Source organism: Schistocerca gregaria, chromosome 3 (genome assembly GCF_023897955.1).
Source record: "Schistocerca gregaria isolate iqSchGreg1 chromosome 3, iqSchGreg1.2, whole genome shotgun sequence".
Classification (NCBI taxonomy): Eukaryota; Metazoa; Arthropoda; class Insecta; order Orthoptera; family Acrididae; genus Schistocerca; species Schistocerca gregaria.
Window position 1 is genome coordinate 853,558,785 of NC_064922.1, and position 26,562 is coordinate 853,585,346.

The window sequence follows — 26,562 nt, forward strand, 5'->3', positions numbered from 1 at the left end:
TCTCCTCTTTCCAAGACTCAAGAATCATCCATGCTCCATACATCCCGGTTTACATCCCAGAACAGATCAACAAGGACAAGCCTCCCCCACTGTCAGAGTCGCCGCCACTGCCTTATCCGGCTCATGTGTACTGTTGGTACCATAAGATTTTTGGGGCTGAGGCCAAGAAGTGCAGGTTACCTTGCCAACACCCAAACGCCGACCGCAGGAACTAAGTGATGCCGAGTCCTGCAGAGAAGTTCACAGGCAACCCCTAACATTGCACTCCATCCACTTGCCCCAAGGCCAAGCGGTCGTTTATACGTGACAGACATTTCATCACAGTTTGTCTACCTAATTGACATTGGTGCTGACGTGTCTATCATACCTCGACTGTTGGCTCCTACTGACTTTTCACCAACACAGTCTATCCTACGAGCCATCAACGCATTAACGTTACAAACTGTTGGTTCTGTGAAAGTGATGGTGCACCTATCCCCTTCTACACGTTTCCTGTGGACCTTCTACATCGCCGACATCAACGAACCAATTCTCGGTATGGATTTTTTGTCCCGTTACAAGCTCTCCCCGATCGTAATCCAGTGTTCAGTGTTCAGTGTTACACCACCTGTCTAACACTCAGGTACCGTGCTCCGGCACCCATTCTCCTCATTCTGTTTCCACCACAACATTGGATTTAGTTCGCAAGTGTTCTGCCCTCACGTACAAGACTGTGACCTGCAACACTAACCTACTTTCAGAATACGGCACAGCCGGGAGAACAACGAGCTGAAATAACACATTGCTCACACTTACAATGAGCTCGCTGTGGCCCACACCTCACTGTTGAAACTGCAATCTGCAGTTCCTTCATCGGATCAAACTTAATCGCCAAGCATCAATTCGAACACTCATCAGGTTAGTTCAAAAACATTCATTGCATGTGATGATTAGGGTTCAGTGACCTTCGCACCACCCAAGCACCCACTATGTGTAGTGCCTTGTGTTTCAAACAGTGTCTCTAATAACAGTTGCTCTCGCAGCACGACCACGCCCACTACGCAGGCAGCCTCCCCGCTTGTTAAACATTCCCCCTCTCCCGCACGCCAGCCAAGCAGCTTGGTGGCTGTCGCTGTCCCTTGCGCAACACCAACATCTCTCTCGCCTGCGCCAGTTGCTCAAGGCAAAGTAAACAACAGACAGTCGCTGCGCGCCCCACTCCACTCTGTGCTGCGTGCACAGCCAACCTCTACAAACAAGCGCACGCCGCATTCGCATTATAGGTATGTGACTTTCATGCTGGCTTTTCCCATTCCCGCTAATGGCTACGCCTTATCATGCCCCACTCATCTCAAAACTCCATGTCAGAACGTTACTCAGCCTCTTGTGCAGTACTCAGTCTCTTCTGTCACTGACAGAATGACACACCACCAGGTCATGAGTTTGTTTAAGCCAAGTGCTAGGCTTAGCCAGGTGATAGAAGACATAGGACCACTCTGTAGGGACTTTGACAAGAATGATGAGGTGATAGTAATAGGTGGGGCAGGAAACAGCCTGGCTAAGGATAGGAATTATGATATTAAGAGTGACCTGGATAAAATAGGAGCTGCAACAGGATGTACGAATGTGGGTTTTGTTGAGGTATTGCATCGTTACGATCAGCCCTCGGTTAACCCTTCTGTTTGGCGAGTTAACAGAGAGTTGAGCGAGCAGCTGCTGGATGGTGCAAAAACACACATTTATACAGTGCCTGTTGGTAGCATTGGGAGATGGGGATACACTCGACATGGCCTGCACCTAAATAGTCTAGGGAAGGATAGATTAGCTGATTTAATTGTAGGTCGTCTAAAGGGGGCCACTAGCACTCAAGGCAAAACCCCTGTGACCCGAAAGGGCATAGGGGCACCTTTTTTAGGTTGAACAAGATGTCCAGACAGCCAGCTCTTAAAGGTAAAAAAATAAATGGTTTGAATAAAGGTAGAGGAAACAGTTGTGTTAATATATTTCACCAAAATATCAGGAGATTAAGGAACAAAATAGACGAACTAATAATTTGTTATGAGAATATTAAAAATACAACAGAAGTTGATGTACTGTGCCTGTCTGAACATCGTATAACTACACAAATGGAAAATGTAAATATTAATGGGTATAAACTAGCAACTTATTTTTGTAGAGACAATATGGAGAAAGGAGTAGCTGCCATTTATGTTAAGGGGGAACATAGTTTTAAAAACATAGAAACCACAAAATTCTGTGTAGAACAGCACATTGAAGTATGCGCTTGTGAGCTTAAATTGGACAGTGGTAAATTCATAATGGTGACTGTGTATAGGTCCCCACTTGGAAATTTTCAAATGTTTCTTAAAAACCTATATCTCTTGCTGAGTTATCTGTCAGAAAAGGGAAAACACATTATCATTTGTGGAGATTTTAACGTAGATTTTCTTAAACACTCAAGCAAGAAGAACGACCTTGAACTATTACTTTGCTCTTACAATCTGACATCAGTCATTGATTTTCCTACTCGTATTGTACAAGACAGTAGCACCCTGATAGATAACATTTTCATAGACCAAGATTAATCAAAAGAAGTAAGCACCTATCCTATTAAGAACGGGCTTTCTGATCACGACGCACAGCTACTTTCAATTCATGACTTTGCTCCATACAGTAATGTGAAAAAAAAAAAAATAATAATAATACGCCCAATTAACCATATAACAATTCAACAATTTAAGGAAAGCTTGAAAAGGGTAGACTGGGAGGATGTTTATCGGGAACCTGATGCAAATGTTAAATTTAACTTATTCCATGATAAAACTTGTGGGTATATTTGAAAACAGTTTTCCTAAGAAATTAGTGAATCATAATTCAAATAAACTTGATGAAAAACCGTGACTGATTAAAGGGATTAAAATTTCTTGTAGCCAGAAATGGGAACTATACCAAGACACTAGAATAAGTCGAGATGAAGAAAAGCACAACCATTATAGGAAATATTGTAATATATTAAGGAAAGTTATAAAAAAATCCAGAAGTATGTGTATCAAGTCTGAGATTAGCACCTCTGATGACAAAGTTAAAACAATATGGAATATAGTTAAAAGGGAAACAGGGCAACCAAGGTCACAGGACAACAGTATTACTGTTAAGCACAATGAAAAGCTTATAAATGAAAAATCACAGGTTGAAAATATTTTTAATAATCATTTTATAAATGTAGTAGAAAATACAGGCAGCAGCTGCTCACCAGATAGGGCAGAACTCTATATGAAAGAGGCATTCCCGGTGCAAACAAATGAAATTGTAATCCTACCAACCTCACCGTCTGACATTTAGGAAATTATAAATTCACTTAAGAATAAAAACTCACATGGAACTGATGGTATCTCCAATAGAATACTAAAATCTTGTCCACACCTGATAAGTCGAGTTCTTAGCCACATATGTAATAGCTCATTGAATCAGGGAATATTTCCTGACAGATTGAAATATGCCATAGTTAAACCCTTGTATAAAAAAGGTGACAAGACAGACGTCAACAATTATCGTCCTATTTCACTTCTGACATCCTTCTCAAAAGTGTTTGAAAAAGTAATGTACTCAAGAGTAACTTTACACATCAGTGGGAATAACGTTTTAACTAAATGTCAGTTCGGTTTTCAGAAAGATGTTTCAACAGATAGTGCTATACATACTTTCACTGATCAAATTTTAAATGCTCTGGATAGTAGAACATCACCAATTGGGATTTTCTGTGATCTCTCTAAGGCTTTTGATTGTGTGGATCATGAAATCCTCTTAGATAAGCTGAAGTACTATGGAATGAATGGTTCAGCACACAGATGGTTCACTTCATATTTAACTGGTAGAATGCAGAAGGTTGAAACAGTAAACCCACATAGTACACAAAGGGCATCAGATTATTCAGACTGGGGATGTATTAAGAATGGGGTACCACAGGGTTCTGTCTTGGGGCCTTTATTGTTTTTAATATATGTTAATGACTTGCCTAATTATATTCATGAAGATGCAAACTTGGTTCTCTTTGCAGATGACACAAGTATTGTAATCAAGCCTAAAAAGCAAGAATCAGCTGAGGAAAATGCAAATAATGTTTTTCAAAGAGTTATTAGGTGGTTTTCCGCAAATAGACTTTCATTGAACTTTGAAAAAACACTGTACATACAGTTCAGTACAGGGAAAGACACAACACCGGAAATAAATATAGAGTGTGGGGGAAAATCTTTAGCTAAAGCAGATTGTTCAAAATTTCTGGGTGTCTGTATTGATCAGAATTTAAACTGGAAGACACACATTGACAATCTACTGAAACGATTGAGCTCAGCTACCTATGCTATTAGTGTCATTGCAAATTTTGGAGACGAGCACATCAGTAAGTTAGCTTACCATGCATATTTTCATTCGTTGCTTTCTTACGGAATCATCTTTTGGGGCAATTCATCACTAAGAAAGAAGGTATTTATTGCACAAAAACGTGTTATCAGAATAATGTCTGGGGCTCATCCAAGATCATCTTGTAGACAATTATTTAAAGAATTAGGGATATTGCCAGTAGCTTCACAATATATATACAGCCTAATGAAATTTGTTGTTAGTAACCCAGATCACTTCAGAATTAATAGCACAGTCCACAGCTACAATACTAGGAGGCAGGGTGACCTTCACTACCGTTCATTGAATTTGACATTGGCACAAAAGGGGGTGAATTATACTGCCACAAAGATTTTTGGTCAATTGAAAAACAATATCAAAAGTCTGACAGACAACCAATCGGCTTTCAAAAGTAAGTTAAGGGAATTCCTGAATGACAACTCCTTCTACTCCATAGATGAATTTTTAGACATAGGCCAAAGAAAAACAGTAAGCATTCACAATTGTACCGTATATAAGACTAACAATGATTATTTGGGATAAATGAATCTTGTGTACTTTGACACGTTCCACATCATTACGAAAGAATCGTGTTCATGATCCATGGAACAAGTAATATAACTAACTAACTAACTAACTAACTAACTAACACAAGATGATAACCTGTCGGCCCTCCTATTAGACAAAAGGTTAGACGCCTCAACCCCATTAACTTGTGCGCGACCCGGCAGCAAATTAACAAACTTCTGGAGGCAGGCATCCTACAGCCATCGGACAGCAATTGGTCTTCACCAATTCACATCGTCACCAAATACGACGGTTCTTTTTGAATGTGTGGTGATTACAGACGTTTAAATGCTTGCACTATCATGGACAATTACCCAGTGCCAAACCTAAACGATTTCACTCACACGTTATCAAGCGTCACAATCTCCAGTGTGATTGACTGCAAATGTGCTTATCACTAGATTCCCATAGCGCCGCAAGACATTCCAAAGACTGATCATCATGCCGCTTGGTTTGTTCCAGTTGAACTTCATGCCATTCGATTTACAGAATGCGGCAGAAACATGGCAACATTTCATTGACTCAATCTTACGACGATTCGAATTCTGCTTCGCACACCTGGATGACATACTCACTTTCAGAAAATCAACTGAAGACCACAAAGATCATTTATCCCAGATCCGCCAGACTTTGGCATCCAACGGTGTCGAGGTCAACAAAGAAAAATTCCAACTGCATCAGCCTTCTGTGACATTTCTGGGTTACACTATCTCCGCAGATGGAATACAGCCTCCCAAATTCCACGTGCAGGCTGTCACGTCATTGCCACCCCCCCGCTACGTTCAAAGAACTCGGACATTTCCTCGGTACGATAAATTACTACCGCTGTCATCTACCTTCTGCTGCTGCCGTGCAGGCCCCGCTGACAGACTCACTCTCCGGCAAACAAACTTCAGGCATTAAACCAGTCCATTGGATTGAACCCTTGCTAAAGGCTTTCAGGGCTCTTAAAACAGCTTTAGCTCACGCAGTCATACTCTGCCACCCTGATCCGTCTTCAGATTTGTTCATCACTACGGATGCCAGTGACATCGGGATCAGGGCAGTATTACAACAGAGCAAAGGCGACACATTTTCACCACTTCATTTCTTCTCCAAAACCTGCCTACAGCACAGAAGAAATATTCCGCTTTTGATAGAGAGCTACTGGCAGTGTACGGGACCATCAAACGTTTCTGAACTGACATCGAGGGCCGTCCTTTCTTCATTCCAACTTATCACAAACCACTGGCAGATGCCCTCTGCAAACTGCCAGAGGATTCCCCCCACCCGACACTTTCACCACTTCGACCTGGTCTCTCAATTTACTAATTTACTACAGACGTACACTACATCAAAGGCACGAAGAAGATCATTGCTGATTTCCTCCCGCGGATCAATGCCGTTTCAAGTATCATCAATTAATCCGACCTCGCCGCTCTACAGGTTTCGGACGAGGACACTCAGGGTCTGCTCATGGACCTGCAGTCTTTGCTCATGTTTACCAAGGCTAAGTTCCCTGGTATTTCGGACGCAGTGTGGTGCGACTCTTCTACGGGCATTCTGCGGCCTTTGTTCCCGCCCACGCTGTGCTGACAGGTTTTTGATGCCTTCCATAATCTCACTCACCCTGGCATCTAAGCCACCACTCGCCTCTTCACCGAGTGTTTTGTGTGAAAAGAAGTGAAACGGGACTGTCAAACACGGGCACGCAGCTGCATTTCCTGTCAACAAAACAAAATAGGATGTCACATCTCTCCACCCCTCGGCAAGTTTGAAATCCCTAAGGGAAGTTTCCGTCATGTACATATCGACCTTATCGGTCCCCTGCCTCGAAGGGCCACAGGTTTATCTTGGCCAACCGAATGTCTCGTTCGGTGGAGGCTGTCCCCTTACCCAACATCACAACAGAAACAGTGGCCAAAGGATTCATTTGTTCTTCGATTACAAGGTCCTGCTGCCCTTCCACCAAGCCAACCGACCAGGATCAACAGTTCGAATCTGCCATTTTTATGATTCTCTGTAATCTTTGCAGTATTAAAAAGATCCATACGACAGCCTACCACCCGCAAAACAACAGGTTGGTGGAACGATGGCACCACACCCTCAAAACTGCGCAGGTGCCACGACTGTCTCTGGTCTGAGGCACTTCCTTGGGTGTTGCTGGGCCTACGTTCTACATTTAAACCAGATTTACATGGGACAGTTTCCAAATTCGTTTTCGGCAAAAACCCGGTTTTACCTCGGGCTAATCCTGCCCCAAGATCCTGGGGATCCCCCTCTTTTCCAGATTTTATCGGAATGACGCGTGCAGACTTTAGAAACACACAGCTACACCCACCTGTCAGCCATACCCCACCTGACACTTAAGTGTCGACCGCACTCAGCACTTGCTTACAAGTCATGGTCAGGGATGACTCTGTCAGACAACCCTTACAACCCCCTTACCTCAGCTCCTTCAAAGTATTCCAGAGGGGTGAGACGACATTCGGCATTATGATAAAAGATCGTCCGCAAACTGTTTCTCTACACAGGCTCAAGCCTGCCCCTCACAGACTCCGGCACCCCTCTGGCATCCCAGTCGGACTGCCCGAGAACATGTTCTTTTGATGAACCCGCTAATGAGTCCATTCAACCTACAGTTGGGTTTTCTCCGTCCAACAAGTCGCCACCGCAGTTCGCAAGTTCCTCAGGCATCTCACCATCATCATCATACCCATTCACAGGTTTCGAAGATATTTCAGGTACTTGAGGCGCAGATGTTCCATCCTTCGTTTTGTGCTGGAATGTACCACCAGACAACGTCGACGATGTGTCAATTATGGTGTTCGATAATCGTGTGCTTGTACTGCTCACTGACAGCACAGACCCGGCCCTCACCGAGGAACTCAACATCAAGATAGTGCACAGCTTGTCCCTCCCACAAGAGTGTGACCTGTCATGTGTTCGAGCTTTCATTTCTTCGGACGGCTCAGTATGCATTTGGGGAAGGCACACTCACACGCTGCCTCCTCTCCCATACTGCTACTCCCAAGTTGGCCGACGCATCATTCCTCCGCCCCCCCCCCCCCCCCCTCGGTTTTTGGATTACAAGTTGGACCGGCGGCACGCAGCACCTTCACACGCCGACCCAAGGAAGCTTCCGGTTGTGCGTCGGCTGCCTCACACCACTCACGCCTCGCTGACCTGACACCCACATGCCGCCCTCCCCCCCCCCCCCCCCCTCAGGCCTCATAAGCCGTAAGTCGTACTGCGAGGGGGGGGGGGGGGCTGTGTGGTGTCGATAGGTCACATCAACCACACAAATTACAATCTTTGGAACATTAACTGCTCTTACGAGCCGCGATGTTTAATTCAGTCTGCCTTTGTACTTCATGCAGTGTTCATGCGTATCTTTCTTTATGGTAAAATATATGTGTAAACTTAGAAACTGTTTATTATTTATATTACGATATGTATACAGAATCCCATAGCAGCACCACACACATAGTCAACCGCCTTTGACATTTGCGAGATGCCTGTTCCCAGACACTGGGCTATAACAAAGTGCCCTTTGCCGAAATTTCTTACGTCAGTGAGTTTTCTAATGTGTATACAATATCACTGCTAGAATCTTTTCTCACTTGTCTCTGTTATGCTTATACACTTTCCTTCCTGTGTCACATGCCCACAACATTACAAGTGCCGTTCACTCTCGTGGTGGTTAGTGGTCATAATATTCTGGCTCATCAAAGTATGTCAAGCATTTTCTATTGTTTATAGAACTACTCACACATCCTATTAGATATACTGTTGGCAACAATTACCAGATACAGATTTATCCACACTTAAAATGGCATCATGTGGGTGAGCTATCAAAGAGTAAACTAAAGATGGCATGGAGATTTCATATTTCAGAGAAACATTTGTGAACATTATTCTAGCAGAAGTGCTACGTACTTTCCCATGCATGTTGCTGCACTGCCCTGAATAACACACAGAAAACTCAGAAGGCTCATATTCAGTTTGCAGCGCACACACGTTTTGGAAGCAATTATAATTATTTTTGTGTTTTCTCTGCGTCACACCCTTAACATCTTGTGTTTTGTCTTAGATCGACTTTTAACGTTTCTCAACTTTTTTTTTCATTTTTAAATGCACATATGAATAACAAAGACAAATTTCTCCATTAGAGTGGAGGTGGTCTGAATTGGGCAGGTGATACATAATATATACACTACAATGGAATGATCACAGCCAACGCAGTGTAAGGGCCTAAAGATTGTTTGGCTCACGTCAGAATAAGTCACACTTGTGTGATAATTATTAATTTTAAGCCAATTGGCCATGTGTACTGTGGATCTCTTGTACTATGCATATATTGTACCTGCGTGGAAAAAGTCAATCATCTATGTAATGTATAAATATGGCTGCACGTTGATCGTTTGCAGGTGAGTGTATATGAAAGTAAAAACAGCTAGTTTAATAACTGAAATAAGCATGCAATTCTTTTGCAACACATAAAAGCTTATTAAAATTTCTTCTACAGAATATACAGAGTTGCCTGTAAGAATTTTTTTTTTTTTTTTTTTTTTTTTTTTGTTTATTTCAAACTTAATTTTACTACCTGCCAGATGTTGTATATTACATGCTATAAAACGAAAGATTTCAGCTCATGATTATTGTTTTTTTCTTCTTCTACTGTCATTACAAATATCAGTAAATTTTCTTAACTGTAATGGATTGTTTTAGTGCCGCCTAGTAATGCTACTGATAACTTGCTGTGAATCAGGATCTGAGAATGTATTCACTACCAGACAGAAATTTGTATGTTGCTCTGACACTAATAATCACAGTTCCACCATATCTGTTTAGATACAGTGCAAATTTAATTGCTGCAATCAACTGTGGTTAAACTTGCCACAGTATGAGGACATAGTTCACAATAAAATGTAGTTATGGAGCAATGCATCATGACAAGAACTTTCTTAGAAATGTAAGTAGTCTAGTATTTTTTTTGTGTGTCTAGGTATATTTTTGTAATGAGTAGAAACCTTTGTTGTTGTTGTTGTTGTCTTCAGTCCTGAGACTGGTTTGATGCAGCTCTCCATGCTACTCTATCCTGTGCAAGCTGCTTCATCTCCCAATACCTACTGCAACATACATCCTTCTGAATCTGCTTAGTGTATTCATCTCTTGGTCTCCCTCTACGATTTTTACCCTCCAAGCTGCCCGCCAATACTAAATTGGTGATCCCTTGATGCCTCAGAACATGTCCTACCAACCGATTCCTTCTTCTGGTCAAGTTGTGCCACAAACGTCTCTTCTCCCCAATCCTATTCAATACTTTCTCATTAGTTATGTGATCTACCCATATAATCTTCAGCATTCTTCTGTAGCACCACATTTCAAAAGCTTCTATTCTCTTCTTGACTTAATTATTCATCATCCACGTTTCAGTTCCGTACATGGCTACACTCCATACAAATACTCTCAGAAACGAATTCCTGACACTGAAATCTATACTCGATGTTAACAAATTTCACTTCTTCACAAACGCTTTCCTTGATATTGCCAGTCTACATTTTATATCCTCTCTACTTCGACCATCATCAGTTATTTTGCTCCCCAAATAGCAAAACTCCTTTACTACTTTAAGTGTCTCATTTCCTAATCTAATTCCCTCAGCATCACCCGACTTAATTCGACTACATTCCATTATTCCCGTTTTGCTTTTGTTGACGTTCATCTTATATCCTCCTTTCAAGACACTGTCCATTCCGTTCAACTGCTCTTCCAAGTCCTTTGCTGTCTCTGACAGAATTACGATGTCATCGGGGAACCTCAAAGTTTTTATTTCTTCTCCATGGATTTTAATACCTACTCCGAATTATTCTTTTGTTTCCTTTACTGCTTGCTCAATATACAGATTGAATAACATCGGGGAGAGGCTGCAACCCTGTCTTACTCCCTTCCCAACCACTGTTTCCCTTTCATGTTCCTCGACTCTTATAACCGCCATCTGGTTTCTGTACAAATTGTAAACAGCCTTTTACCCCTGCCACCTTTAGAATTTGAAAGAGAGTATTCCAGTCAACATTGTCAAAAGCTTTCTCTAAGTCTACAAATGCTAGAAACATAAGTTTGCCTTTCCTTAATCTTTCTTCTAAGTCGTAAGGTCAGTATTGCCTCACGTGTTCCAGTATTTCTACGGAATCCAAACTGATCTTCCCCGAGGTCGGCTTCTACTAGTTTTTCCATTCGTCTGCAAAGAATTCGAGTTAGTATTTTGCAGCTGTGGCTTATTAAACTGATTGTTCGGTAATTTTCACATCTGTCAACACCTGCTTTCTTTGGGATTGGAATTATTATATTCTTCTTGAAGTCTGAGGGTATTTCCCCTGTTTTATACATCTTGCTCACCAGATGGAAGAGTTTTGTCATGGCTGGCTCACCCAAGGCTATCAACAGTTCCAATAGAATGTTGCCTACTCCCTGCTAGACATTATTGACTGTAAATATGCAAAATATGCAACGAGACTGATTCACTTGTTTCCAAGACTAGAAATTACACACAGAGCAAAAGTAGCTGCCTTCACTATTTCATCCCTCAAAGCTACCCATTCTTCTTCTACTGTATTTCTTTCCTCCATTTCTGTCAATTGTTCCCTTATGCTCTCCCTGAAACTCTGTACAACCTCTGGTTCTTTCAGTTTATCCAGGTCGAATCTCCTTAAATTCCCACCTTTTTGCAGTTTCTTCAGTATTTGTATGCTATGGAAGACTCCACATGTAACTTATTAATCACATAATTTTTTCTTCAAAGGTAGAGAAAAATTTCACTGAAATTCGCCCACAAAACATAAAATGGCATAACAAGATCTTATTTCACAGGCAGCATGATACTCTTTAGTTGTAAAGTATCTTAGTACTACTTTACTGTGTACGTGTGTGGTGGAGCAAAATTTAAATCCAGAGACTTCAGTTCAATAAGCCTACAGCTTACAGAAAGAATATCACTTTCTAGAGCAGAGTATAAGATGCAGCAAAACTTACTGACACATTAAAATGCTGCATTGAACAGTTACTCGGACCATGTCCTTATATTTCAAAAACAATATTCTTTTCTACTCAACTACCTGAGCATGTCACAGAGTTGCCTCAACACTTTAACGTCTCAGTACCTCTCTTTTTTTCTTACAACTTCCATCCAGCTCTACCATTTCATTTACCTCACTGGATCAGCATACGCTGGAGAAAGGATACAGTGCAGACCAGCTTAACCATCGATAAGAAATTTTCACAATTTTTGTCTGAATAACAACAGGAAATATAAAAATTCTGGGTGATATATGTGGCCGAAAAATACCAAAAAACTCTGATTTCTAAGTTTCTGGGCTTGCAGCAAACAGTCTTTACAGGGTTCACACACACACACACACACACACACACACACACACACACACACACACACACAGAGAGAGAGAGAGAGAGAGAGAGAGAGAGAGAGAGAGAGAGAGAGAGAGAGATAATGATAATGAGAAAGAGATACTGATAATGGAGTGCTAGATACTTTACTTATGCTACTGCCTCTAACCCTGTCAATTATATTAGTGTCACTGCAACTCGCACACATGACTGGAGACTCAGGCAGTGTGGTCAGTTGCCTTTTCTAAGTGATGAATTACCTTTCTACGAGATAAATTACCTCTGAAAACTATTCTGCACAACATTGTTGTTGTTGCTGTCTTCAGTCCAGAGACTGGTTTGATGCAGCTCTCCATGATACTATATCCTGAGCAAGCCTCTTCATCTACGAGTAAGTACTGCAACCTGCAGCCTTCTGAATCTGCTTAGTGAATTCATTTCTAGGTCTCCCTCTACAGTCTATAATTGATGTTAACAAATTTCCCTTGGGTTGGGTTGATTGGGGGAAGAGACCAGACAGCAAGGACGTCAGTATTGTCGGATTAGGGAAGGATGGGAAAGGAAGTCCGCCGTGCCCTCTCAAAGGAACCATCCCGGCATTTGCCTTGAGCGACTTAGGGAAATCACAGAAAACCTAAATCAGGATGGTCAGACACAGCATTGAACCATCATCCTACCGAATGCGACAAATTTCTCTTTTTCAGAAACGCTTTCCTTGACGTTGCCAGTCTGCATTTTATATCCTCTCTACTTCAACCATCATCAGTTATTTTGCTCCCTAAATAGCAAAACACATCTACTACTTTAAGTGTCTCATTTCCTAATCTAATTCCCTCAGCATCACCTGATTTAATTCAACTACACTCCATTATCCTTGTTTTTGTTTTGTTGATGTTCATCGTATATCCTCCTTTCAAGAAACTGTCCATTCTGTTCAAATGCCCTTCCAGACCCTTTGCTGTCTCTGACAGAATTACAATGTCGTCGGCAAACCGCGAAGTTTCTTCTCAACAAATTTTGATTCCTTCAAATTTTTCTTTTGTTTCTTTACTGCTTGCCCAACATGCAGATGGAATAACATCGGGGATAGGCTAAAACCCTGTCTCGCTGCCTTCTCAATCACTGCTTCCCTTTTGTGCCCTTTGACTCTTATAACTGCCATTTGGCTTCTGTCAAATCGTAAATAGCCTTTCGCTCTCTGTATTTTACTCCTGCCATCAACAGAATTCAAAGGAGAGTATTCCAACCAACATTGTCAAAAACTTTCTCTCAAATCTAGTAACGTAGGTTTGCCTTTTCTTAACCTATGATCCATGAGAAGTCGTAGGGTCAGTATTGCCTCGCTTGTTCCTACATTTCTCCAAAATCCAAACTGATCTTCCCCGAGGTCGGCTTCTACTAGTTTTTCCATTCGTCTGTAAAGAATTCGAGTTAGTATTTTACAACTGTGGCTTATTAAACTGATTGTTCGGTAATTTTCACATCTGTCAACACCTGCTTTCTTTGGGATTGGAATTATTATATTCTTCTTGAAGTCTGAGGTTATTTCCCCTGTTTTATACATCTTGCTCACCAGATGGAAGAGTTTTGTCATGGCTGGCTCACCTAAGGCTATCAACAGTTCTAATAGAATGTTGCCTACTACCTGCTAGACACTATTGACTGTAAATATGCAAAATATGCAACGAGACTGATTCACTTGTTTCCAAGACTAGAAATTACACACAGAGCAAAAGTAGCTGAACTTAACTGTTTTAGCAGCTCAGTAATATGTTTCTTCCAATTCAAATTTTCATCAGTATGTACATCCAAAAATTTGGTGCATTCTACCCTTTTTATTTACTCCTGTTCATGTGCTAGATCAATTTTGGGTATTTCTCTATTTGTTGTATGGAAATGAATATAGCATGTTTTCTCAAATTTATGGGAGCATCCATTTTCACACATTATAAATCTTTGAAAAATATCATTAACAAATATACAAAAAGAAGAGTGGACCCAAAACTGAAACTTTTGGGAATAGCTTCATGATTTCTCCCCAATCACTAAAATTCTCTCTCCTTTTAACTTTTTGCATTCTATTTGTTAAGTATGATTCAAACCATTTATGTGTATGGTCATCAATTCGATTTGTGTTAGCCAGTATGACTCAATTACGATCAGTCAGACGAGGATACTGAAAACAGTCATTGAATAACAGAAAATCTCACTCTACGTTCCCAATGGTCATGTATTCCTTTTAAAATAATCAGAAGTTGTGGAGCACCACCTTCACATAAATGTGCTGCTCATCTGAAGTAAATATATTTTTGTGTCAGACTGTTTCAACATAGCACTGACAATACTTCTCCCTATGCCATGTTTACGTATGTGCCGTTCTTGGCACAATTGATTACTCATGGCAAGTGAGTCTACTGCAGCACCCCTAGCATATTATTCCTGTACTGTCACTCTCATTATGAACAACCTGAGTTAACGAGCCCTGCACTCTCATTTAAATATATGGGCAAAAGAGTCAGCCTTCAGGAATTGTGAAACGAACCCTGTCGTTTAGGACCACGTGCCACAAATGGTGCAGATTCACCATGAAATGGGGAAACTCACAGATATCTATTGTCTATTGAGGTCTAAGCGCTGTAGTGTGCAAGTGAGAAAGACAAGAACCTACGTCATAGGAAAAACCAGTAGAAGCCAGTTGTGGCCGAGGAAATGCAGCAGTGTTAAATATGGCGCACCTAAGATCGGCCATAAAGGGAAACATTTACGAAAACTATTTAATTCTGTAGTAGCGCAGCGAATGAAGCCACAGTAATTTTAATCTTTTTAATCTACCATCCTCCATAAATTTTCATGGTGATCCCAATAAAACTTGAATACTAATCATGTCTATAATAGTTTAGGATTTACTGTTAAAGTGAAATTGATCAATTTTGTAACAAAGACCTGAATGCTAAAATCTGAACGCTTTGGTAGATCTTAACACTCAACATTTCATATAGAAGCGCATCATTAAAATGACGAATGTTGTAAATATCAACTCTGTAATTTCATTTGTTTAAAAGATATAGTAAATTTTATTTATCAGTATATTCAGTTAAGCATCAGATCATCATTTCCTCCACACAAAACACACTGAACGATGACAGCATGACACCTTATTGAACCATTAGGTAACAGAACATTTGTTGTAAAGTTTAGTGCATAATACTTACTTTTGTTCTTTATTTATTTATCAAAAAGCACATTCATGCTAGGCTACTAGCATGACATTCAAAGTTAAGAAGGCAGTTGTATTGATTTTATGTAAAAGAATTTAACATTTATTATGTAGTAATGGGTATTATTGTTGTAAATAGTCTTAACAGGTTTGACGCCAGATCACATAGTGCAAATTCCACAATATTTCTTTGAAGCAACTGTCCAACATCTTCAGGTGGTTCAACCTAGCTTGTGGCTAGGTACGACTGACAGTATCCGCACACCAATGCCCCGTTTTTAGAACACACGAGCGAAAAATGCGCAGCCGCAGAAATCGCACATGCGCAGTCACTTGCCCTATTCAAACTCCCTCTGCTGAAAATCGCAGAACAGGTCTCCCGCACGTACATTGTACACTGCGTTTGTCAACAGTGTGGCCAGACTATACTCACCAACGGCCGTCCTAGGCCAGTGTTATAACAGGCCTGTTACTGAAGAATCTTGATTTTTGCATCGTGATTTAATAGCAGCCAATGCTGGGTTCCAGGCTCTGCTCCGTTAAAATCACGTATCCTTGTTGGTGAGATTATCGGCTGTATGGATATGTACTGCTTCCTTAATGACGCAGTCCCAGAAAGATGATGCCTGTGTCCTGTATTCAGGCAGTGTTCCGCAATATTATTGTTACTGTTATAATATAAAATAAGATGTACCCAATCAGATGGACAGCTTGAGGAAAGGGAACTGCCCCAGTCAGTTGAGGGAGGATATTCGGTGTGCGGGAAAGGCAGCCTGGGATGGGCAGAGACAATGCTGGTGAGACGTGAAAGCAGACAGTTCAGGTCGAGACATCAAAGGGGGCAGTGTTGGTGCAGAGGTGAAAGCAGACAGTTCGGATGGAGACACCAAAGGAGACATTTCGGATTGAGGCGCGAAAGCCGATGGTCGGTCTTTAGGCAGTTAGGAAGTGAAACGACTTACAAAATTTCACGTTGTGTGGTACCGCGGGACTTAGTCTCTGAGCAGTGAGCAGCCATACGTCTAGTGTGAACTCTAAATTTTACGTAGTCAAGGAAGCGGAGTTCTGAGCTTCATTTTCGTGATGGGATTGTGAATGACCGAACTGTGTCAAATGGATATACACTCGGGTGTAACAGTAACTCTAAATACAGCCACTTTCACTATTAGTTTTCTTTCTGAATAAACATAAAATCACAACTATGTGTCCTACATCATTTATGGGTCGTTAATCTACTTCCCTAAATTGTTACTGTTATTACAAATTTGCCATCAGCAGAAAATTTAACTAAAGGGTCAGAAGTGTCTAAATTAGGGTGTGTAATGCGCCCCCCCCCCCCCCCCCCTGAAAGCAAGGGGAAACTACAGCCATAATTTTTCCCAAGGGCATTCAGCTTTGCTGTATGGTTACATGATGATGGCGTCCTCTTAGGGAAAATATTCCACAGGTAAAATAGTCCCCCATTCGGATATTCAGGCAAGGACTACTGAGGACGACGACGTTATCAGGAGAGAAAAAACTAGCGTGCTATGGATCGGAGTGTGGAATGTCAGATCCCTTAATCGAGCAGGTAGGTTAGAAAATTTAAAAAGGGAAATGGATAGGTTAAAGTTCAATATAGTGGGAATTAGTGAAGTTCAGTGGCAGGGGGGACAACAGATGACTATAGGGTTATAAACACAAAATCAAATAGGGGTAATGCAGGAGTAGGTTTAATAATGAATTTAAAAAAAATAGGAGTGTGGGTAAGCTATTACAAACAGCATAGTGAACGCATTATAGTTGCCAAGATAGACACGAAGCCCACGCCTACCACAGTAGTACAAGTTTATATGCCAACTAGCTCCGCAGATGTCGAAGAGATTGATGAAATGTATGATGAGATAAAAAAAATTATTCAGATAGTGAAGGGAGACAGAAATTTAATGGTCACTGGTGACTGGAATTCAATAGTAGCAAAAGGAGAGAAGGAAACACAGTACGTGAATATGGAATGGTAGTAAGGAATGAAAGAGGAAGCCGCATGGTAGAATTTTGCACAGAGCACAACTTAATCATAGCTAACACTTGGTTCAAGAATCATGCAAGAAGGTTGTATACACGGAAGAAGCCTGGAGGTACTGGAAGGTCTCAGATAGATTATATAATGGTAAGACAGAGATTCAGGAACCAGGTTTTAAATTGTGTAAGACATTTCCAGGGGCAGATGTGGACTCTGACCACAATCTATTGGTTATGAACTGTAAATTAAAACTGAAGAAACTGCAAAAAGGTGAGAATTTAAGGAGATTCGACCTGGATAAACTGAAAGAACCAGAGGTTGTACAGAGTTTCAGAGAGAGCATAAGGGAACAATTGACAGAAATGGGGGAAAGAAATACAGTAGAAGAAGAATGGGTAGCTTTGAGGGATGAAGTAGTGAAGGCAACAGAGGATCAAGTAGGTAAAAAGACTAGGGCTAGTAGAAATCCTTGGGTAACTGAAGAAATATTGAATTTAACTGATGAAAGGCGAAAATATACAAATGCAGTGAATGAAGCAGGCAAAAAGGAATACAAACATCTCAAAAATGAGATTCACAGGATGTGCAAAATGGCTAAGCAGGGATGGCTAGAGGACAAATGTAAGGATGTAGAGGCTTATACCACTAGGTGTTAGATAGATACTGGCTACAGAAAATTAAAGAGACCTTTGGAGAAAACCACTTGTATGAATATCAAGAGCTCAGATGGAAACCCAGTTCTAAGCAAAGAAGGGAAAACAAAAAGGTGAAAGGAGTACATGGAGGGTCTATACAAGGGTGATGTACTTGAGGACAATATTATGGAAACGGAAGATGACGTAGATGAAGATGAAATGGGATATATGATACTGCGTGAAGATCTAAGTTGAAACAAGGCCCTGGGGGTAGACAACATTCCATTAGAACTACTGATAGCCTTAGGAGAGTCAGCCCTGACAAAACTCTACCATCTGGTGAGCAAGATGTATGAGACAGGTGAAATACCCTCAAGAAGAATATAATAATTCCAGGTGTTACAGAAGTGAAAATTATCGAACCATCAGTTAAATAAGTCACGGCTGCAAAATACTAACACTAATTCTTTACAGACGAATGGTAAAACTGGTAGAAGCCAATATCGTGGAAGATCAGTTTGGATTCCGAAGAAATACTGGAACACGTGAGGCAATACTGCCCCTACAAGTTATCTTAGAAGATAGATTAAGGTTCAAATGGTTCAAATGGCTCTGAGCACTATGGGACTCAACTGCTGTGGTTATCAGTCCCCTAGAACTTAGAACTACTTAAACCTAACTAACCTAAGGACATCACACACATCCATGCCCGAGGCAGGATTCGAACCTGCGACCGTAGCAGTCGCACGGTTCCGGACTGCGCGCCTAGAACCGCGAGACCACCGCGGCCGGCCGATAGATTAAGGAAAGGCAAACCTACATTTCTAGTATTTGTAGACTTACAGAAAGCTTTTGACAATGTTGACTGGAATATTCTCTTTCAAATTCTGAAGGTGGCAGGGGGTACAATTTGTACAGGAACCAGATGGCAGTTATAAGAGTCGAGTGGAATGAAAGGGAAGCAGTGGTTGGGAAGGGAGTGAGACAAGGTTGTAGCCTATCCCCGACGTTATTCAATCTATATATTGAGCAAGCAGTAAAGGAAACAAAAGAAAAATTCAGAGTTGGAATTAAAATCCACGGAGACAGCAAAGAACCTGGAAGAGCAGTTGAATGGAATGAACAGTGTCTTGAAAGGAGGATATAAGATGAACATCAACAAATGTACAACAAGGATAATGGAATGTAATCGAATTAAATCAGATGATGCTGAGGGAATTAGATTAGGAAATGAGACATTTAAAGTAGTAAAAGAATTTTGGTATTTGGGGAGCAAAATAACTGATGATGGTGAAATTAGAAAGGATATAAAATGTAGACTGGCAATGGCAAGGAAAGCATTTCTGAAGAAGAGAAATTTTTAAACATCAAGTATAGATTTAAATGTCTGGAAGTCGTTTCTGAAAGTATTTGTGTGGAGTGTAGCCATGTATGGAATGAAACATGGACAATAAATAGTTTAGACAAGAACAGAATAGAAGCTTTTGAAATGTGATGCTACAGTAGAATGCTGAAGATTAGAATGGTAGACCACATAACTAATGAGGAGGTATTGAATAGGATTGGAGAGAAGAGAAATTTTGGCCCAACTTGACTAGAAGAAGGGCTTGGTTGGTAGGACTTGTTCTGAGGCATCAAGGTATCACCAATTTAGTGTTGGAGGGCAGCGTGGAGGGTAAAAATCATAGAGGGAGACCAAGAGATTCAGAAGGATGTAGGTTGCAGAAGGTACTGGGAGATGAAGAAGCTTGCACAGGATAAAGTAGCATGGAGAGCCGCATCAAACCAGTCTCTGGACTGAAGACGACAACAACAATGCGACACATGTGGTTGAACTCCTAGATGAGTTTGAGCCAAGACATTTTGACGAAGAGGAATTGCATGTGAGTCCAAACATCTTTGGGATGTTAGCTCACAACGGTTGTGTGTGTTTACAGAAAATTGCATAAATTCCAATGTATATGTACAGTTTGGTGAAAATATTTTCAGTTCTAAGAACAGTTCATGTTAAATATCAATGGAATGTCACAGAACATGAAGAAAAATCCATATCAGATGTTGATGTGTTCTCAAAAGACAAAATTTCCACATAACATCACTTCAATACTGAACAGTGAAAGTGAACTTATGAGTGATCATTGTCCACAGAAAAAAATCACAATGCAGTAATAGAATTAGGGAACTAGGAATGAGATGGCTGTGAAGTGTAGGTGTTCACATTCCAGTATGCTCTTACACTTCAGAGTTGTGTGTTATGTCACAAATGTTTAGGAAAGAATTAATAGTGGGCTTCCATGTGTTCTACTGAGTCACTGTTTCCATGTCCTGCTCAGTATTTGGACAACCAACTCATCCGTCTTCTATATGTGCTGCGAGTTTTGCTGTTGTGCGTACTAGCTGCCTGGACAACAACCAGACTGTGAACTATTGTTGACCTCAGGCCACTATTTAAAACAGAGTTCAATTTCCAGCCCTCACTAAACTCTCTGACACACTTTTGTTTCTCAACACTCACACTGATATTGTGTGAAACAAAAATTCACTGATGGTTTTCCAACTCTGGTGGATGTGGTGGCTGGCGAGATTTTAATAAATTGAGTGCCTGAGCCCAATGTTATTTAAATTGAAAAGTCTATCATTGATTATTAGGTTTTCTGACATCACTATTTCAATATGCTCTTTAATTATGTTGTCCCAGAAGCTTAGAGTTCACACCACGATACTGGTCATTATACTCCTTTTCATGATTATATTCAAGATAGTGCTCAGCGAACACCTGATTTGCATGGTTGTTTTAGTTGGGCATGTCACTAAGGTTCCTTACACCTCTCCTCGACAGTTCAGATAGTCTGTCCCATATAAGGCATACTACATTTGCAAGGAATGCGATACACACCTAGATTTCAGATATCTAGATTATCTTTAATGTTTCAAATATAACTTTTAACGTAGCTGAAGGGTGTGAAACACACTGGATGCAATGTTTCCATAGGAGTCTACCAATCTTTCCGAATACTGGGCCAGCATAAGGTAGATTAGCAAAACAGTCAAGGGGATTTGCAAGGAACTTCGTGACACACCCAGCTACCACAATCAAGAAAATCAGCTGTTTCTGTGCACTGCCTCAAATATAATTATGAAATGAAATATAATGACACCAGTATTGCAGTGCAAATACAGAATATCTGAGACAGCACAATTAAGGAGTCTATCGAAGTAAAGATATCTGAAAACCTAATAAACACTAACAGAGGTTTCAAATGAAATAACATTTGGGGTGTGGCACTCAATTAGTTAAAATCTCACTGGCCATAACATGCACAGGAGTTGGAAAATATTCAGCAAATTTCTGCTTTACAGATCATCAGTGTGATCCCTGAGAAATAAAAGAGCATCTAAGGGTATAGTGGTTGCCAGAAATCACACTTGCTGTCAATAGCAGTGTGAAACCAAAAACGGTTTACAGTCCGGCTGGAGTCCAGGCAGAGAGTACACATAACAGCAACACTCACAGCATGTGAAGAAGATGGTTGGGTCAGATGTCAAGATATTGTGCAGAAAATGGAAACCAAACCTTGCAGAACAGTGGGAAGTGCTCTATTACTCAACCATGCTGAGAAAACGTGACAAAACACAGTTTAGGAAATACTTGGTGTAATGTTTGTGATTTTAAAGTCTGGCCAACCTGTCAATTTCTACCACGGTATGACTTGACAAACACTTTAATTGTAACTCAAGTATGTGCACTTTATGGGTCACACTAGACAACCATTTTAAATGATTACACAGCCTGAGCAGTACTGGTGATAAAATAAATGGATATTTTAATCCAAGCAATGGCAGTCAGTGCAGCAAACTGCTGTCATTCAAAATGACAATAGAGTGCATGATGGCCTAAGTGAAAATCATAGTGGACATTCCTGAGAATGGCTGTATAGCAAATATTCCATACATTTGAACACAGGAAGAATAAGAGATTGTCATTCAAACATTTCAAACCATCAACATTTGTTGTTTAAGAAAAGGTACACATACAAACACATCAAAAATATTTACAAGCTAGTACAAAACACCTTTTTTCTTCTTTTTTTCTTTTTTTTTTTTTTCTTTATCCTTTTCATCTCGTATTCTTTCCAAGTCAAATAACATCCAAAACTAGTTTTCTCCTTTAACAGGACTGACATTTTCATTGTTAAAACAGCTTCTATTAAAAATAACAAAACAAACGTTTTACCTATTTACTTTCTTTTTTATGCACTGTGTAGGCTTTTTCTTTGCCCATGTATCATAAAACTTAAACCATTTCTTTCTTTCTGATATTGGATCTCTTTTTTGAGGTGGCACACTAGCAGAAAAAATATCAAATCCACATACAATCTTCACAGTGAACCATGGAAATAAAACAAATAATTAAATAAATATTAATAAGACCCAAAAGCACAAAATTCATTACTCTAGCATGAGTTAGCACAGTGGAATTTGTCAACTTTCAATGTTAGCTCTGATGTCACCATCTCTCTGTTCTTCAGCACATGCAGTCTTCATTATACTCGGGCTTTTAGAACTCTACAATCAGCAAATCAGCATAATCAATCCATCACTGACATCATCAAGTGACTCGTGAAATGTCTTGAGGGAGTCAATTCTGACACAAAACTCATTTGTACACGTATAGTTAATTTAGACAAGAAAGTCCCTTGAGAAAACACTGTCTCCTGAACAGAGTAGCACAGTTACTGTAATGTATGTATCAAAAGATTAAAAACACTTGAGAAACTACAAAAAATTACAAGGAGGAAGAAGCTTGTCGGAAGACTCAGACCCCAACATGAGAGAGATCCAGCTACTAATAACTAGCCTTTTAAAAGTTAGGATAGTTTTTCCTACTTTCTGTGTCTATCGGAAGTATTTAGGATATTGCCCCCCCCCCCCCCCCCCCCTTAGGATAAGTACAAGCCAACTGTTATAAGGTATTTTGTTCCAGAATGGAGGTCACTATTCCAACTCTGAAGCCGAGTGGACAGTGTTGCTCACTGCCACACAGTGGGTCCAGGTTCTATTCTCACCAAATAAATATATTGAGGGGTCCAAATAAATGTATCCACTGTTTAAAAGTCCATAATTTGCTAACTAATTGACGGAGTGGTCTCATTTTTGGAGAATGTGTAGCTTAAAGTCCAACTTAAAGATATCACTGTAGGTGTTCAAAATGGTCACCATTAACATCCACACACAAATGATGCCGCCAAACTGCAGTACGAACTATTGACTGCAATGTGTACGATGGATCCTCGAAGTTCATCCAATGTGCGTGGCTTTTGTCGATAAACAACGTCCTTTAGTGTTCCCCACAGGTAAAAGTCCGTCCAGAGGAGTTAAGTCTAGGGAACGTGGTGGATACTCAGCAGCACCTCTATGGCCTATCCATCTTCCTGGTAGATTTTCGTCGAGATACGCCCTAACACGATTCTGGTAGTGGGCTGGGGCACCATTTTGTTGAAAGTCAACTCTTCCGTCTCCAAACAAGTCTTGGATGGCAGGTAAATTGGATGTCTGAAGCTTCTGAAGGTACACCTCACCGGTACCTCTGCCGTCAAAGAAGAATGGCCCAATCAAGCACCGGTAAGACAACCCACACAACACATTTACTCCTGACAAATTCACGACTTTGTCTACATGGACGTTCGGATTTTCGGCGGCCCAGCAGATGTAATTGTGGCGATTTAATGTACCATTGAGTTTGAACTGTGCCTCATCAGACCACACAATCATCTCTGCAAACTCTTCATCATTGTGCACCATCTTAGTAAACCACTCGCAGTACTCCATTCTACGATCTGGGTCATCCTCGTTCATTGCGTGTAGCAATCGTGGGATGTAGCACTTCCACTTTGCTGTCTTGAAAATTCGCCGAACACTTGAGCGACTCACTCCAGTTTCACGGGCACACTGTCTCACAGACTTCTGTGGTGAGCGAGTGAATTGTTGTAACACAAGACGGGAGTTAGCTGGACTTGTTACTCTTACAGGTCGTCAAGATCATTGTTTGTGTACATCTTAAACAAAGTCTTCAGCTTCAAATTTCTCTCGAATGCAACGAATCGTTAAACGTGTTTGTGGCTCTGTTTGATACTCATTTTACCATTGCCATTGAACCTCATTAATGTTTTCGTATTTAAAATACCACTTCAAAACTGACTTCCTTTCATCGAATGTAAGCCTTGCACCAGCCATGTTTACTCGAGTAACTAGGTGTAGCTAAGAACAAAACACTGACTATCTGGCGACTGTCATCTGACAAAACAAAACAAAGCAATACAATGCTTGTGTGGCGATTGCCAGAACTACAAACTACTACTGTTAACAGCAGCACTGGTTCACAAGCCGTCATACGGTTGGAAGCATGGGCTGCTAAATGTATACCCCTCCATACTGTTGATAAATAACACCTTGAGGCAATGGATGAAGCTAAATATTCAATATTGCAAACCCACAATTCTCCATCCAAGAGTTGGTTACTGGAATGCATTAACCAATACATCTCGTACATCTCATCTCGTGTATATCCCAGTACAGGAACCTCAAAGAACCACTCTTGAAAAGTACACCCACTAAACAATAATACACTTCAATTAATGCTACTTTGTGAGTGACACTTCATTGTGTCTAGTCGTGTGGAAATCTTTCATCCCATCAAGGCTCCACATACTCATTTTGTTGTTTGTTTTCCAGACACACGTGCAACCTTAGACAACCCTTGAGTTTTTGCCTCAATACTCTATGTTCTATCAGTCACACCACACTTTCAATATCTCCAACTTGTACCTAGTTTTATGAAATAACTCTCACCGCTTCAGTCACTTTTTACTAACATTTATTAGCGCAAAGTGTTTCGACAGCATGCTGCCAACTTTGGTGCATCACAGTTACACGTACCTATTACTGTCATACTAATAAACATTAATAAAAAGCAACCGAAGCAGTTAAAGTTCGTATTTCATAAATTTAAAATACATCTCAAAACTTCCATAAACATAGATAAAATGAACTTCTTCTAAGATTATTAAAATTTGTGGCTTACTATAAATTTTAATTGGTATGCTCACAGAGACAATCATTTTTAGTCATTAAAGTGGAGATCGTTAATGCATGCATTTATTGACCAAGCTTCATAGTCCAAAGGTTCAGGGCTGGCAGAGTGAATGAAGACTCAAAATAGCTATTTGAAGCATGTTTAGCATTTTCAAAGCTTTTCTGAAGGCCCCGAGGCACAGGGATACAAGCTGGACGATAGTTTCTCTTCTGTCGGGACACCCCATGGGAATGAACAGTACACCCTGTGACGCTGATGTAAGTGTAAGAACACTCTTTTGGAACTGTACTATCCTGAGCTCTCTTTTCAATAGCCATTGCTCTGGTAACTGACAACTCACAACCCACTGTGTACCAGTTTAAAAGGCCACATCAAAACAATTACGGAATATTCAATTGGTTGTATCAAGTACCTGTTTACATAGAATACTTACTTTCAAGTCATTTGTCTTCTATTTGTACAAACTCCTTTCATTAGATTTAAGTACTCAGGAAAGCAATTGCCATTATAATCTTCCATCAGTGTACATTAAGAAGAGTGCATCAAGAACTGTGGTATCTTCCAATAAGGTAATATTACAGCTAGTACAGGTATCCATTATCTCATCACCAGTCAAAGATGTACCCAAGATTTACCACAGGTCAGTAAGCAAGTAAGAATATCACAAGTCTTGTCAAATGTGCCATCATAAGCAAAGTAAAAACCTCTGAATTTACATCAGGAGGAGGGGGGTGGGGGGTTGACTCTGGGCAGTGTAGTATATACGTCAGATACCGATAGAGGTACTCAGGGTACCCTCCGCCACACACCGTCAGGTGGCTTGCGGAGTATGGATGTAGATGTAGATGTAGATACAATGCCAACACTTAACGTCAGTTATACTAACATGCTGTGCTGCACAAAGCCATGTCAGACTTTTATGCTGATTTGTTTCAAGTCTGCAGCATAGTTTATGAGGACAAGAGACTGACCACAAATGCATGTTGTATGAAATAGCTATGTTCTAGAACATGAGTGGTCAACCTTGTTTACCTCCCACCCATAAGGACTGCCCACCAGTTATCCAGTAATGGTGTTTTGCAAAGTAGGGATGTAACTTTGAGAAATAGCCCGTAACCTAGAACAGTGGTATCCAACCTGGTCCTTAGTGCCCACTAGTGGGAATTCCAGCTACCACTTTACTTTGCAAAGGTTATAAGGTAGAGTTACAGCAAGCTAAAGCATATAATAATAATTACATACCATACACTTTATGCACATTTTTTACGAAAACCTACTGAAATGT

At 40.5% G+C, this 26,562-nt stretch overlaps 1 protein-coding gene across 2 annotated transcripts in view; it reads right to left on the reverse strand.

Moving 5' to 3' along the window:
• LOC126354803 (huntingtin) overlaps positions 1–26,562 on the reverse strand; it is a 472,584-nt gene that overhangs the window by 361,443 nt on the left and 84,579 nt on the right. The window lies entirely within an intron of this gene.